We start from the raw sequence: 16,125 nt of genomic DNA, 5'->3' as shown, positions 1-16,125 counted from the left end.
CCCCTTCTAACTTCCCTATTTCTCTCAACAGTAACAGCATTCTGTGAGTGCCCAAGCTCAGAAAACTCTGAGGTTTTTTAATGTTGACCTTTCCCTGTCCCTAGTCCCACATAACCATTGTCACCAAGTCCTGCTGGTTCTTCTACTCAGAAGATACATTATATTCCCACAGCCCCTGGCTCTCCCACTAGGGTCTGGCCTTTTACCTTTCTCTACTGACTGTACCCTGCCTGCGAGCTCCTTCCATCTGTCCTTTCTTTTTTTCCCCTGATTTCTTTTTTTTTTTTTTTTTGCAGCTGGCTGGTATGGGGATCCCAACCCTTGACCTTGGTGTTTTTGGTGGCTGGCCTGTAAGGGAACCTGAACCCATTACCTTGGTGTTATAAGGCTGCACTATAACCAACTGAGCTAGCCAGCCAGACTGACTTTGGTGTTACAACATCCTGTTCTTTCATGCCCCCATTAAGCATGCTCTCTCCAGTGGCTGTCTGTCCACATGGCACTCCTAACACCTTCTCAGTAAGCCCTACACTTCTCTCCTATAAGCCCATCACAACCTCACCCCTGCCCATCTGTCCAAGACTCACCTCTGGTCACTCACTCACTTCTGGCCCTTGCCCATAAGCCAACCATCTGCTTGCCATCCCTCTAGTGTGCCCTGCTCCCCCTCACTTGCTTCTGTGCCTCCTCTGCACATGTTGTCCCTCTATCTGGATCGCCCTCCTGGCACTTCTGCACCTAGTCAATCCACTTAGTCCTTCCAGAGTCCTCTCATCCAGGAAGCCTTCCATGATAGCGCAGACTGGGTATTCCCACCTCTTGATGGTAGGGTTCATCACACTGAATATTCCATCTCCCATCAATAGACTGTGAGCTTCTTCAGAGAAGAGCCCCTCCAAAAAATACTCAGGACATCAGAGTAAGCACCCCATCGATAAAGTTGAATGACTGGGCCTACTACCAGAGCCCCTCTGGGGTTCCAATAGACTGTGAGCTTCTTCAGAGAAGAGCCCCTCCAAAAAATACTCAGGACATCGGAGTAAGCACCCCATCGATAAAGTTGAATGACTGGGCCTACTACCAGAGCCCCTCTGGGGTTTTTTTTCTTCTTTTTCTCCCCACCTCTAATTCCTTCTGCACAAGGCTCTCCATCTAGTCTTCTTTACATTATCAGCCCTGCCCCCAAAACAAAATATAATAAAGCACACAATGAACAGGAAAAGTTCCAAGTGGATCTGACATTCATGGCTCCTCCAGACTGCCCTTTCTCCGTCTGACCCACTCCCCACTTCAAGTCACCTTTGTAGCCGATGTTAGTCTGGGATTCCTCCAATAAGTAGGTATCTGCTCCAAGGCACTTTGTTTGGCCTTCCTCTCCCTTTCCCCATTGTTCTGGGCCAGCCTAAACTCTGGTCTTATTTGAAAGTCCTGCTCAAGCCTCATGCCTTCTAGGAAGCCTTTTCAACCCTCTGGATCTGTCCCTCTTTTCTGAATCCTATGGCATTTCTTAATCTAATCTTAACCATTTATTTGTACTTAAACATATGCCAGCTTGTGCTATTATTTAATTTTTCTTAAGGATATATTTTTGTTCCAACTAGATTGTAAGGACAAGGGTCATTTCTTACACTACTTTTTACTCCCCTAAATGTCAAGATCAGGCCCATTACAGGCCCTTGATAAATATTTAACAAATCATGGAAAAATAGAAAATCCAGGGACAGTGAGAAACATATTCAACCTTTATCTTCAACAAAGTGTTGAGAGTTGGGAGAAGTAGAACCGAGGGTCCTGCCCTCTTGGGGTTTACAATCTAATGAAGGGAGCTAAGACAATCACAAATAAATACCTATTAACATAAGTGATTGAAAAACAAAAACAAAAAAACTACAGTTGTGAAAAGAATTATCTATGCAGAGATTTACTAGAAAATTTGAAAAAAAATTATTTTGGCAGCTGGCTAATACAGGAACCGGAACCCACGACCTTAGTTTTATAAGGCTACACTGTAACAAATTTGGAAAACTAAGATTGAAAGAGGAGCTGGCAGGCTAAACTTGGCTCATATCTTCCTTACCAGTTTCCTTCACATCACTCCCCCGGAACTAGAACTAAAATGCCTACACCTGGAGTTCTCGAACCTGTGTGTGAGTCACAATCCCCTAGAGGGCTTGTTAAAACACAGATCACTGGGTCCCACCCCTGAATTTCTCATTCAGGATGTCTGGGGAGAGCCCAAAGATTTGCATTTCTAACAAGTTCCAGGTGACAATGATATTGCAGGTCCAGAAAGTACATGTAGAGAATCTTAGGACTGGACCATTTTGGAACCTTCTCATGGACGCTGGGGTATGTTTTCTGTTGGCACTTTTTTCCTGTGTGCATATCTTTTCTTTCAAGTAGACTGCAATTTCCTCCAGGGCAAGGACTATTTTATCACTGTCTTTCTAACCTCCTCAAATCCTTGCCTAGTGCTAGACACAGAGTGTAATCCAATACATCTTTGAAAGCTGGAGAAGAAAGACAATTGGATCCTTAATGGTAAAAACAAAGGCAAAAAAATTTTTTTGCATTCTTTTTCAAGTCTTGGACAATTAAAGGAAATAAATAGTACCAGCAATCATGTTGGTGCCTTCCAAGTAAGCCAATTCTCCTCGATAGGACTAAATTATTTTCATATTAGAAGAATCATCCACGAGATCTACCTCTGATGACTCAGTCCATTCATTCATTCATCCCAATTCCAGCAACAATCTGAATCAGTTTAAACATGACTGAGCAGCACCATGCAGGATTTATCTTATTTGTGACAAGAAAAACGATCACTTTGGCAGAGAACAAATGATATTACAGGGCCCAAAGGTGAGTAATTGGTCCTAATGACTTGGAAATAAATTTGAGTTCACACTGGGAAGGCTGTATACATATCTACCATGTAACTGAACGCCTGGAGCTTTGGGGGGATCAGTGGGGTGGAGGGGGTAGGGGTGTGGGGAGGAGAGAGCATTGTTGTCAGCCGCCCCCTGCCCCCTCGCAGCTGGTGCTATTCCCACTTTCTTCTCCTCCCCACGCTGAATGACAGTAGGTTAAAGGAACTGCTGAAGCACGGACAATGTGCAAAGAAAGTGGCAATTCACAGCCTATTAACCTTGGATTTTGGAAGTTGTGCCACTCCCATGATTCTCCACTGCAGCTGGTTTTAAAATTATGGCTTTTAAAGACTCGCCGCTGGGTCTATACTGAAACTTATGCTTTTGGCTAAGACTGGCCAAGAATTGGAAGAATTTCCTGGGAGTCCTGGAAAAGTGACTCCATTGGAGAAAGACTGCTTTGTAAATCAGAGTTTGAAAGCATAGTGGTGATGTCAATCAGTATATGGAATTTATATCAGGCCTTTTCTCCCAGGTGTTCACAGGAATGAGTATGATGAGAACAGTCTTTGTTCAGAGGACATTCATTGATTGATTCATTCTAAAGTACTTAGTGAGTGCTTGTTCTGCCCTTCACTGGATGTATAGCCAAGAATGGAAGAAAGGCTCTGCCCTCATGGAGCTTGTAGTCTTGAATGTCTTCCTAAGCCAGAGTGACCACCAGCCTTGCTGGTTTGCCCAGCACTGAGATTTCTGGGATGTGGGGATTTCATTGCTAATACAAGGGAAGTTTCCAACAAACCAAAAGGTAGACTTATAAGCCTGGTCCCAATTTTCCCTTGTCATGGCTGTCATTCATAAACTTGGGCTCAAGAGTCCACAAATGATCAATTACTCTGCTTGAGTCTATAGAGCTCTGCTGTTGAAAGGGTAGCCGCTAGTGTTAGCCACATTGGCTATGAGCTCTGGAAATGTAGGGTGTTGAGAGAAAAAGATAGAAACCAAAAAAAGCTGAGGGTAGAAAGGAGAGAGAAGCATACTGTTTTGACTAGCAACTCCATTGAAGACTATTTTTTTTTTTCCTTGCCTGCTGGCCAGCATGGGGATCCAAACCCTGGACCTTAGAGTTATGAGGTTGCACTCTTAACCAACTGAGCTAACCGGTCAGCAAAAACAGTATTTTTTGGAGGAGAGGGAAGAGATTTAAAAGTTTTGTTTTTGTTTTTGGGGTTTTTTTGCTTGTTTATTACTTTCAAAGTAGAAAGAAGAAATGAGGGGGATATGTGAAGAATGCAGTAGTTTTGACTAGGTGAGTTTCTAGCTGAAGAAACCAGAATGCAGGCAAGGCCGAGGAACAGTCCCTTGGACTAGTTGTAGCCTGAAGGCACTGAGAGGAGGGTGGCAAAGCACCGGTACCAGACACCTGATGCCAGGCCTAGGAACAGTCTTATGGGTCATCAGACACAATTGAAAAAATGAATTAGAGTACAGTATCAGTTCTGAGGAAGGGAGTGATTATAAGCACTTTAGGACAGCAGACCGTGGTGTGTGGAAAGATAGACTAGGTGATTAGAGACTACGTATGAGGAGGCTATTGCAAGTTCATCCTTAAGTCATTTTCCAGAAGAATCCATGTTCAGTCTTTTAATGAGAACACAGGAAAAGCAAATTCTCTGTACAGAATCTGCTTCATAATCAGGATTTCAGGAATGTACTTTCAGGAATATACCTGTTTCCCATACCAAAGGATATTTATAATAATACCTTGTGCTTCTATACTGCTTTTCCTTTCAGTTTTTTATATTTCCAATATATTTTTTCTCATCAAAATCCATACAAGAAGGGCTGGCCCGTGGCTCACTTGGGAGAGTTTGGTGCTGACAACACCAAGTCAAAGGTTAAGATCCCCTTACCTGTCATCTTTAAAAATAAAAAATAATCCATACTAGAGCATGTGGTAACATCTCCTTTTTATTGATAAGAAAGCTAAGAAATAAAAGGTGCTTGTAATATATTGTACCTTCCAAAAAGGAATAGATGGAAAGAACAGTAACTGTGTATAAAGCAGGACTTGTCTAAAAGAAATAATCTCTGGCATTCATTCACATGCCCTTTCTGTTCTCCTCAAATCCCTACTCCTCCAAATACTTGTTGCCCTAAATACTGAGCCTTGGACCAACCTTCCCCAGTCAGGACCTCACCCAGACTATGTATCTGGCTCAGCACACCTCTTGATACAGGGTCTAGCCACAGTGCAGAGGTTCTATTATTCAGATGCTAGTTTATACAGAACTGGATGGTGGGATGTCCCTAAGCAATACAGTGCTGGTCACTTTAGTGTGTCTGAGCTAGAGAGAATAATTATGATCCTGGGGACGTTAAAAGCCAGGGATCTCTCCAGATGATCAAATGGGGCTTTTAGGAGATTCATCTTTGAAAGGCCTGGTACATGAAAGAACAAGTGGAGCAACTGTAGGCCAGTGTTTCCCAAAAGTGTAGAGGACAAGATTTACAGCATAAGATACCCCTAGAAGGGGCTGGCTGGTTAGCTCACTTGGTTAGAGCGTGGTGTTTATTACACCAAGGTCAAGGGTTTGGATCCCTGTACTGACCAGCCACCAAAAAAAAAAAAAAGTATTTAAAAAAAAAAAAGAAACACCTGGAGTACTTGTTGAAGGGCAAATTCCTGAACCCCACCCTAGACCTACTAAAGCAGTTTTCTAGACTGGCTGGTGGCTAGGAATCTGCATTTCAGATAAGTGTCCTAACAGATTTTACCTACCCTAAAGTTTAAAAACCCAACCTGCATACCAACACTTCCTTATTTTGTTTCCTTAGACCTTGCTGAAAGTCTGGCTTGCTAATCTCTAATACTTAATTCATGCTAACATATTGACAACTAATAATGGTTAAATAACCATCTCATAGTACTTTCATTTAAAAGTAGACACCTTGATCTTGGAATGCTTTGTCCCAAAGGGATACATTTTTCTTTTCTTTTCTTTTTTTTTTTTTTTTAAGAGATGACCGGTAAGGGGATCTTAACCCTTGACTTGGTGTTGTCAGCACCACGCTCACCCAGTGAGCAAACCGGCCATCCCTATATAGGATCCGAACCCGTGGCCTTGGTGTTGTCAGCACCGCACTCTCCCGAGTGAGCCACGGGGCCGGCCCATACATTTTTCTTTTCAAGAATGATTTTCTGTTGGTAGAACTACTATGAAGGCCAATTAACTACCTAGAACAACAACTGATCTGTGGTCAACCTTGATTGCTAGAAAAAAGATCTTATATTAAGTGTCTCTCTTCACTTATATAGTAATTTGGGCTATGGATAAATAATATAAGCCAGTTACTTTTGAATATGTAAAGGCTATTCATGTTTGGCTTTTCAAACTATTGTCAACTATTATAAAAACTTTAATTGTGATTAAATAAAACTCTAGTAGAGTACAAACACATCTACTAAATAAGCAAAATCAAATACCTTGGGTGTGTCTTTATTTTAAAATTTTGGGGGAAAAAGAAAAAAAAGGTTTTAAATTTATTTTTATTTGGGCCGGTCCTGTGGCTCACTTGGACGAGTGCGGTGCTCGTAGCGCCGAGGCCGCAGGTTCGGATCCTATACAGGGATGGCTGGTGCACTCACTGGCTGAGCGTGGTGCGGACGACACCATGCTGGGGGGTTGTGATCCTCTTACTGGTCAAAAAAAAAATTTATTTTTATTTTATTTCCTTGGTGACTGTCCAGTACAGGGATTTAAAATCTTTACCTTGGTATTATCAGCTCCATGCTCTCCCAAGTGAGCTAACCAGCCAGCTGAAAGTTGGGTAGGCACAGAAAGACATTTTATCTTTTTGGTTTTTTATTTATTTTATTTTATTTTATTAACATTATTTTTTTACATTCTATGATGTTGTTGCAGAGCAGTTGGGAGGGAAAGGGAGAGCGGAAAGGGGAAGGAAATGGGATGGATGAAGGAGGAGTGGGATTGAGGCCTGTGGCACCCGCCTCGTTCCCACAAGGGAGATGGGGGCCTTCCAGAGGTGGCTTGGTCATTGCTAGGCTGGATGCAGATTCAGGGGTGTGTGGCAAAAGCCCTTGCCTCCCACCACTCCAGCTTGGGAACCCAGGGCCCTTCTTGCTGCAGCTTGGTGGTCATCGCTAGGCTGGTTACGTGTGTCGGGGTGGAGGTATATGGCTGAGGCCCTCAGCCCCCACAATGCCGCAGTTCGGGAGAGTCCAGGGTGCTTCCTGCAGTGGCTCGGTGGTCATCGCTGGGCTGGCTGCAGGTGTTCGGTGGATGCTGCTGAGGCTCTCAGTCCCCCATTGACCAACATTTTATTTTTTCGAAGCTCTTCTTTCCCTATTCTTTAGGAGGAAAAAAACTTCAAATAGCCCATCGATGGTGCTAATTCGTGGAAAAGGCAGTAACCTAGGATGAAAGCTGGAAGGGGAAAAGCTGAAGTATTCCTAAAAGGGAAGTCCTTGTCCCAGCTGTGAAAATTGAGTCTATCCTTGGGGTCACAATATTGAAAACTCAGAAGCTTCATCCCATAGCCCTTACTCCACATATTCATAGCTCCAGAAGGTTATGAATCTTTGGAACAAGTAGACCATGGCTAAGAGATCAAGGACTGGAAGTGTGGTCCATAGGGGATGCTAACCTCACCTACCTCATCTTGCAAATTCATGTCACAGGGGAAATGGGTCATAGGACACATCCACATAGCCTATTCCTGTTACCAGAAAAGCAACTCAACCCTAGGCCTTTTTGGCCACTGGTCAGTTTCATTTTCACATGTGAAGGTTAAATTTGCAAGGCAACTGTGTTAGTTTGATAGGGCTGCCATAACAAATTACCACAGACTGGGTGGCTTCTGGAGGCCACAAGTCTGAGATCAAGGTGTCACCAAGGTTGGTTTCTCCTTGGCTTGAAAATGGCTGTCTTTTCACTGTGTCTTCCTGGTCTTTTCCCTGTGTGCATCTGTCTTCCTCTCCTCTTTTTATAAGGATACCAGTCACATTAGATTGGAGCCCACCCCAGTGACCTCATTTTAACCTAATTACTTCTTTAAATACAGCCACATTCTGAGATACTAGGGGTTAGGACTTCCACATATGATTTTTTTTTTTTGCAGCTGGCCAGTATGGGGATCTGATTAGGGGCACACAGTTCAGCTCACAACAGCAGAAGACAAATATCATTTGTGAGATGAATATATCTATATTGGTCTTGAGTTTTAGATTTACTATTTGAAAATGTCTGGGCATGTTATGATACTGAATAACATGAATTTTTTTCACTTCATCCTCTGTTCTTTGGATGTTTCATGAGAGCTCTGGCTAGAAAGCAAAATGTAGATCTTTTAAGTGCCTTTTGTCAGTTTCACTTCCTCAATAATTGTAACTCCTTGGTGGTAGCTGACCTATTTGAAAGAGCACCCCAGATGCGGAGAATTATTTGTGAACAAAATTGTCATTGGTACAGTGCCAAATGTTCACTCATTTATTTAACAAGTATTTATCTATTACATAAGAGGTACTTTGCTGGGTAAGTGCTAGGTACTTTGTAAGTGGGTAGATGGAGAGTAGAAGGAATGTGATTCTGACTATCAATTTCTTAGACATGGGAAAGTTTGGGACAGTCTCAGATGTACTGGCATAGCTTGAGAAATTTCTGAGGATCTGCTCTATAGTAACATAAAAATCTGGCCTCCTTTCTTCTGGGTTCTCCTGTCCTCTAGGATAAGAGAATCCCTGGGGACCCATTTTGGGTCTGAGGATACTTGGGAGATGTGAATTCTCTTACCAACTGGGCTCTTGGTCTCATCTTTAGAAATATTGACCCAGACACTCAAAGTGCCAGAAGTATAACTAACCCATGATCGTCCTTGCTCTATATCTATATCTTTAGAGGTTTCTTTTTTTTTTTTTTTGTCATTTTTCGTGTCCGGCAACGGACTGCAACCCTCAGTGTCACGCCCGTACTGGACCGGGACCGGCAATGGGATCGCAACCCTCGGTGTCGCGCCCACACCATGCTCAACCAGTGAGCAGACCGGTCTCTAAATGGGATCCGAACCCTCGGCGGGTGCGCCACCGTGCTCCCAAGCGCCACATTCTACCAAGTGTGCCACCGGGCTGGCCCAGAATTCATACTATCTTTAAATCAATTTTTCCATGAACTTTTTGAAGTCCCCTTGTATAGTACTCAAATATTGGATTTTGTTTTGGTTATCCTTGAAATAATATTTCTTCATTCATTTATTACCTACTATGTGCCAGGCACTTTTCTGAGTACTTAAAACACATCAGTTAATATTTTTTTTTTTTTTTTGGTGGCTGGCTGGTATGGGGATCCAAACCTGTGACTGTCATGTTGCAAGGCTGTGCTCTAACCAGCTGAGCTAACCTGCCAACCCTTGTATTCATATTTTAGATATACTAAGAATTCACTGTTGTACTCAAAATTTACAACAGTAACCATGCTGTGTAAAATTGGTGTGGTAAATTAGTAATGTTTTGTATATAATAATAGACTATTAGATTTCGAAGAGTCTTCAGGGTTCACGTAGGTCAAGCCTCTTTTTCACAAATGAAGAAAGTGAGGCCTAGCTCTAAGTGACTTGCCCAAGCTCACAAAAAGCTGAGATTAATGCCAAATCTTAATAATCTTGCCATTAAGCTTTACTGTATTAAATACATTGATTTTGTAGTTTTTCTCTTTGTACCTGTATTTGTGTAGAATCACAAATGCCCAAAATTTTCTAGGCCCCATACACTGTTTGAAAACCCTCACTTTTCTTTTTTTTTTTTTGACTGGTAAGGGGATCACAACCCTTGGCACAGTGTCGTCCGCACCACGCTCAGCCAGTGAGCACACCGGCCATCCCTATATAGGATCCGAACCTGTGGCCTCGGCACTACCAGTGCTGCACTCTCCCGAGTGAGCCACGGGGCTGACCCAAAACCCTCACTTTTCAAAAAAAAAGAAAACCCTCACTTTCCTAATCTTATAGACATGAACACATGGACACGTAAAAACACTGTCATTTTATAATAATAAAGGCCAGATTATGACAACTTGGGTCCTTTTGCTTTGTGCTGGGTTCACTGGACATCACCTAGATTCAGACCCTCTTTCCCTTTTCCCATCCCAGTTGCTTTCCATATCTGAGGACTGTTGCAATAAAAGTTCTGCAGTGCTCACTGGGGGCTGCAAGGATCCAGACAGAGGAAAGTGCATTGTGAGCAGTTACTGGGTACTCTTTGAATGAATGAATCGATCAGTGAATGAATTAATAAACAAATGAGAGGTAGGAGAAAAGAAAAAATAAGGGATGGGAGGAGAATGAACCTCTACATCCTGGGCATCTCTGAGTCTTGGTGCCAAGGGATGAGTAGACAGTTGAAGCTAACAGATGAGTCCTCTTCTGCAACCTGTTGTGAGACTGAAGACTAGAGCGGCTCCTGGCCAACTTTCAGTTGAGTAGAGCCTAGAAGTTCCTTTCTACCCTGAGATATCTTCCCTACTTCCAATACTGTGTATTGCTTGACATTCCTTTCATAATGGGTAAAACTCTTAGTGCTTTGTGTGCATGCTTTGAGGACAGGGTCTGTTTTCATTTAATTTTACATCCTTGATAAATGTTCAACAAATGATTTTTTTCAACGAGTGCTTGACATTTGAGAGAAAGACAAAAATCTGGAAATTAATAATCCACTAAGTTTTAGTCATGGTGTAACTGCTAATGTCTGAATCTTTTCTGTTTTACTCTATGTGTCTATGTGTAGGATCAGAGAAGGAGATGCTAGCAGGTAAAGGTGTGGGTGAATCTGGGGTTTTGGAAACATTGTTTCCAGAAAACAGAATATAAACTTTGCAGATGTCACAATTTGGCAGGAGATAGGCTCTGTTTTTGTTTTTTGTCTTTTTGGCAGCTGGTCAGTGCAGGGATCCGAATAAGCTCTGTTTTGTTTAGCAAATTCTACAGATTCATAGACACTATGGGCAGAAGTGTCTGATATGGAGATCAACCTGCATCTTGGCAGGCATCATGTTTGTGAAAACCTCAAACTGAAAGTTGGCGTGAAAGAGAGTAGCTGCAGACTGAGCTGATCTGGTCTGGAATCCAATGAATCCCCAGGCTTCTGATTGGTGAAAGGGTAGTCATCTCCTATCCTACTCGCTTTTGCAGCCCTGACAGAACTAGAAACTTCTGTGGTGGACTGTAATGCTATTGCTTTTTTGCTGCCCAGAGTGTTTTCCTCTCTCCCCTTCTGATAGCAAATTGTGCTCCACCCCCACATCCAAGGTGGGAAAGACGAGTATAGTTTGGAGAGATCTTCCTTGGCTGCTTGGAGAGGCTGACAGAAGAAAGAAATGCTGAGATGGATGGAGAAAGAGAAGGAAGGAGGGAGGGAGGGATGATGACATTATTTGTAGCTCAGAAACTAGGACTCTGGGTTTCCAGTGAGGTGACATAATGCCCCCACCCCTGCTTCCTTTTTTTCGTTTAGCCGTTTTCTTCTGGGCTCTTTCACTTGCAACTGAAGGTGTCCTAATTAATACAGCTTCTCCTCCGCTTTCCCTGTCTACTTACGGAAGCCATGTACTCTCTGTGCTTCAGTTTCCTTCTAATGATCCCCCGTGGATTAGCTGATCACTGATAAGTTGTTTTTTCCCCCCCAAAACACAGTACAATATTATTATAAACAGTAACTTCTATTCTTAGGAACTACAGGTTTCCCGTCTTGGCTGCTTTACCAGAGTTTCTGAATCAGGGCCAGCTCTCTTTCAAAAACATGAGACACAATCTAAGCAGAATAGTAATGATAGTCCAAAATTTTTAAGTAATCCAAAGACCCAGGGACTTCCAGTGACTTCTTTAAACGAAATCCACAGACAACCAATAGATTTTAAAACATCATTTTATCGTGTCTGGTTTGTGCTGTGGCATTTTACTGAGGCTTGACAAATAAGACTGTAACTTCAGGGACAGGAAGCACTGAATAACAAAAGGAACTAATGTCTCCTTGACATCACTCACTCTTAAGACTGTTTAATTCTGAGTTTACCTCCTAGTGTGTTTTAAAATACTCTTGCTAATCTCAGTCGGCTTGAAATAGCTATTCTACCTTCTTTCAATAGAAGCCCCCACCTTCTGAGTACACTGGCTCATAGTTACTTATAAATCTGATGTCAATCAAAGATTATTTTTTACATCTCTCTTTCTTAGTCCCTTCCCCCCACATATCAAGATAGACCTACATAAAATTAGAAGCTTCACACAAGGTATTCAATCACTTAGGTAAGAATTATTTGCCAGCAATCATTTATGAATCATAAATTAATCACATTGGGTGAAGCATGTCTCTAAGACTGTTCTGTGGAAACCAGCTCCTTTTAAAAAAAATGTTTCTGTGGCCAAAGAAGTTTGGAAAACTATATGCCCCTTTGGGATTTCTACAACCCTACAGTATGTGGGGGGAGGGGGTGGAGAGGAACGGGTAAAGGGTCATGAAAATCAACCACAATGTATAGTGAGAGTAAAATAAAATTAAAATAAATAAATAAATAAAACCCTACAGTAAAGCAATCAGGTTATCTTTATGTAACTTAGCAGTTCTCAAATTTATTTCATCAAAGAATCTTTTTCTTTCCAGCCACACCTAGTAACATTGCACAGAATAATGTGTCTTGGATCACATTTTGGAAAACCAGGAAGGTGGCCTGCACAGGGCACGTGGAGCCAGGAGCCTTAGGTTTGACCCAGGGCTCGTCCACCCTTCAAGGTGTATGACCTTGAACACATCACAACCTCTTAATATTTCATTTTCACATTGGAAGAGTGAGGATGATAATACCTCTCTTGATCTGTGTTGTTTTATGGATTAAATGAAATTATTATGAGTGTGCTTTAAACATTGTAAAAAGTTATACAAATGAAAGGTATCATTAGATGTCACAGATAAATATAAGGTTATATTAGGAAATGAATATAGTCCAAGTGTAAACAAACTTGCCTTAGCAATTCTTACTCAACAGTTGTAGATTTAAGTCTATTTAGGGGCCAGCACTGAGAGGGGAAGAAGGAAGCATGTTTCATAGGCCAAAGTAGAATTAGAGCATGTTGGATCCAGAAATATTGGTGATGATTGAATTTAACACTCATTTTATAGATGGTGGATCTGAGGCCCAGATGGCCAAGTGAATGATGTAAGGTCACTCAGAGAGTTAATATTAGAAACACCTGATTCCCATCCAGTGCTTGGTCTCATTGCCTATGGCTGCATGAATATGAGAGAATTCATAGCCCCATGAAATTTTCAATTTAGTTGAGACAAGATATATGAATAACATAATTAGGAAACAATGCAACAAAAAACAAACATTTAAGGCTCAAAAAACGTGGTTAAAATAACAAGAGAAATGAGAATTCAGGAATGAGTAGGCCAAGCAGCTAGGCTGAATTCGAGATAGCAATGGAGTTGGGGCCTTGAAGAATGTACAACACTATATTGGATTTGGATAACGCAAGAGGAAAAACAGCAGTCTTCCAAGATGGAATTGGAGACAATAGTAGCAGATTAAATGTCTGGCAATAGTATAAATAATTGGGCATTATAATTGTGCAATATGCAACAGTAAACATTTACTGGACAGACACCTTTCACATTCTATGAAGTTTCTGGAGCCTTGGAGAGGATATGAGAAGTAGACACCACCCCCCTGATTTTAGAAAGTTTATTCTTTGTTTGGAGAGAAGAGCTGGGAACATAAAATTGAAGAATATATGCAAATAAGGATGCAACGCAAAGGGATAAAATAATGTGCTTACTTCAAACTACTGACCCCCTACACATCCTTCAAAATTCCCTAATTCCTGATCATCTTGCCATAGCACCTTTTCCATATTGCTAATATATAGCACTTTTTGGAGGTATCACAATTGATTGTAAAGTCTGCCTTTTCTACTGAGCTGTGTGTCTCCTTACAAAGGATTTGGGGCTGTGTGTGATTCCTGATCATCTTGCCATAGCACCTTTTCCATATTGCTAATATATAGCACTTTTTGGAGGTATCACAATTGATCGTAAAGTCTGCCTTTTCTACTGAGCTGTGTGTCTCCTTACAAAGGATTTGGGGCTGTGTGTGTCCTCAGAGATGAGGACAGTTGCTGGCACATGGTCCTATAAAATCAATGTGCCTAGAGATGTACCACCCCCAATTTGAAGAGGTCAAGAGAAGTACTTTGAAGAGTTAAAACCATCAGGAGAAAGAGCAAATGAGACTTACAGAAAATGAAAAGAGGAGGAAAACACAGGAAAGGTAATAGATTGTCTTGCTAAGATGGCAGGGAACAGAAGTTCATTAGGAGATGGTTACTTCTGCAACAGGAAAGACTTTCAACCACTAGGAAGGCCAATCCATTTTCCTTTTCAGGGAAAACCATTAATATCACCCAAATCTTTTGGAAATGAGCAAATTCCTTCCTTTCCTCTGCCCTCAACTAACACAATGGTTTTTTACACGTGGTGACCTGGAGTTGGTAGCTCAGCAGGGGAGTTCATAGGCCCGGGATTGAGAAGCTTAGCCTCTGGGGCTAGCTAAGGGAATCAAGAAGAAATTCATCTTTGTTCTTTAATATTTGCTTGGGGAATGAGAGACCTGACATCAAACCTCCAGAAAGCTGGTTAAAACCGTAACAGTGTGGAGAAGCAGAGACCCCCAATATACAGGTCGTAATGATCAGAGTCTTTTGAAAACACCTTGTGTAAGTGAACCGTAAAATTACCTGTGTGACCAATACTGAACTGTAAAGTGGAGTCTGTTGTATTGGGTCCTTCCCAGCAAATGGCACCAGTAAAGTTTTGTAATATTTAGGGCACAAAATGTAATTTAAAAAGGCATTTTTTTTTTTTTTTTGGTCTGTACCAGCCAGCCCTCTCAGAAAGAGCATATTATTTCGTTTACTGAAAGCTTCCCACACTATGCCTTGGTTTAATCTAGGTTAATGTTATTACAAAATCCTCCTCCCTGCAAGGTTTGGTCATCACTAATTTTCAGATGAGGAAACCGACAAGTTCAGAGAGGCCATCAGTTACCTTTTAAGTAATGGTCAAGATGCGATTTGAATCCAGATCTCTTACCTTTGGTTTCTGAGCCCTTTCTAGACACCACGGTAACCTCTTCAAACACTGCTGCAAATCGAACAGTTATGTTGCCTGAGTATTTATACTCTTGAAATCGGCAGACTGTCAGGAATGGGAATGAGAATAAAAAGGGAGCGGCATGCGTAGGTGGGAGCGCCTATCCCATTTTCATTCATTCAGAGGCTAGCCTTATCGATCATTTAAAACATCACCTCTCTAAACCCACAGCTAAAAACAAGGAAATTAACAATCAGAATGGCGATGCGACACTTGACAAAGTTGTTAATCAGGCGAAGGCCCAGAGAGCTACACCAGGGCCTGCTGCTACTTCATTTATTTCAGCGCTTAAATAAGCACGATAGGGGGCTGGAGGCCGGTAAAAAGCAAGGCTGTCGCGTGGCGAAGGCAGTGGATATTCCTGGCACTCGGTGTTCGAGATGCTTCCTTACAGCCTGCGTGTCTGTGTGGCTCGGTCTCCATATTCCACTTATTTTACGTCAATGTTTTAGCCTCACTCACGGCCACCCCACACCACAAAATACGCCCGTAAAAGCAAAGATCCCGTTCGGTCTCTTGAAAGACGGCAAACGCTTTTGAGAGGCAGGCGCCGGGGCTTCCCTTGCGGGCCACCAGCGACGACGACCTCCTCGCTTTTCGGGCGGTGGCGCGTTCACGACCGCGGGGCCGCGTGCCGAGCCGGGGGGTGGCCTTTCACGGCGGCGATCCCCGCCACCGCGCCTCCGCCCATTCCGCGCGTGGGGGCGTGCGCGGCGGCGGTGCGCGGACAGGGGTGACCTCGGGCCACCCCGGCCGTTCGCAGCACGCTCTGTACAAATACGCAAGGCGCTGTCCTGAGGTGACACCGGCTGCACGGCAGAAGCAGCAGGCGCCGCCGATCAACTAGTTCGCACCGAGGATTCCTCTTGGTGCGTGGCCCAGTTTTCCTTAGGACCGGCTCCAACCCCTCCCTGACACCGCCCCCCGCGCCGCCACGCTCCGAGGCCTTCCCCGGGGGAAGCCTCGCGTCCCTCCCCCGCGGCTCCGGGCGGCGCGCGCTATTCCTCGATTCCACAGGCGGTTTGCGCCGCGGGTGGG

The sequence above is a fragment of the Galeopterus variegatus genome, unplaced genomic scaffold (assembly GCF_000696425.1).
Source record: "Galeopterus variegatus unplaced genomic scaffold, G_variegatus-3.0.2 Scaffold3402, whole genome shotgun sequence".
In the NCBI taxonomy this organism is placed as follows: Eukaryota; Metazoa; Chordata; class Mammalia; order Dermoptera; family Cynocephalidae; genus Galeopterus; species Galeopterus variegatus.
The sequence above is the reverse complement of the archived record's forward strand: the minus strand, read 5'-3'. Positions refer to the sequence as shown.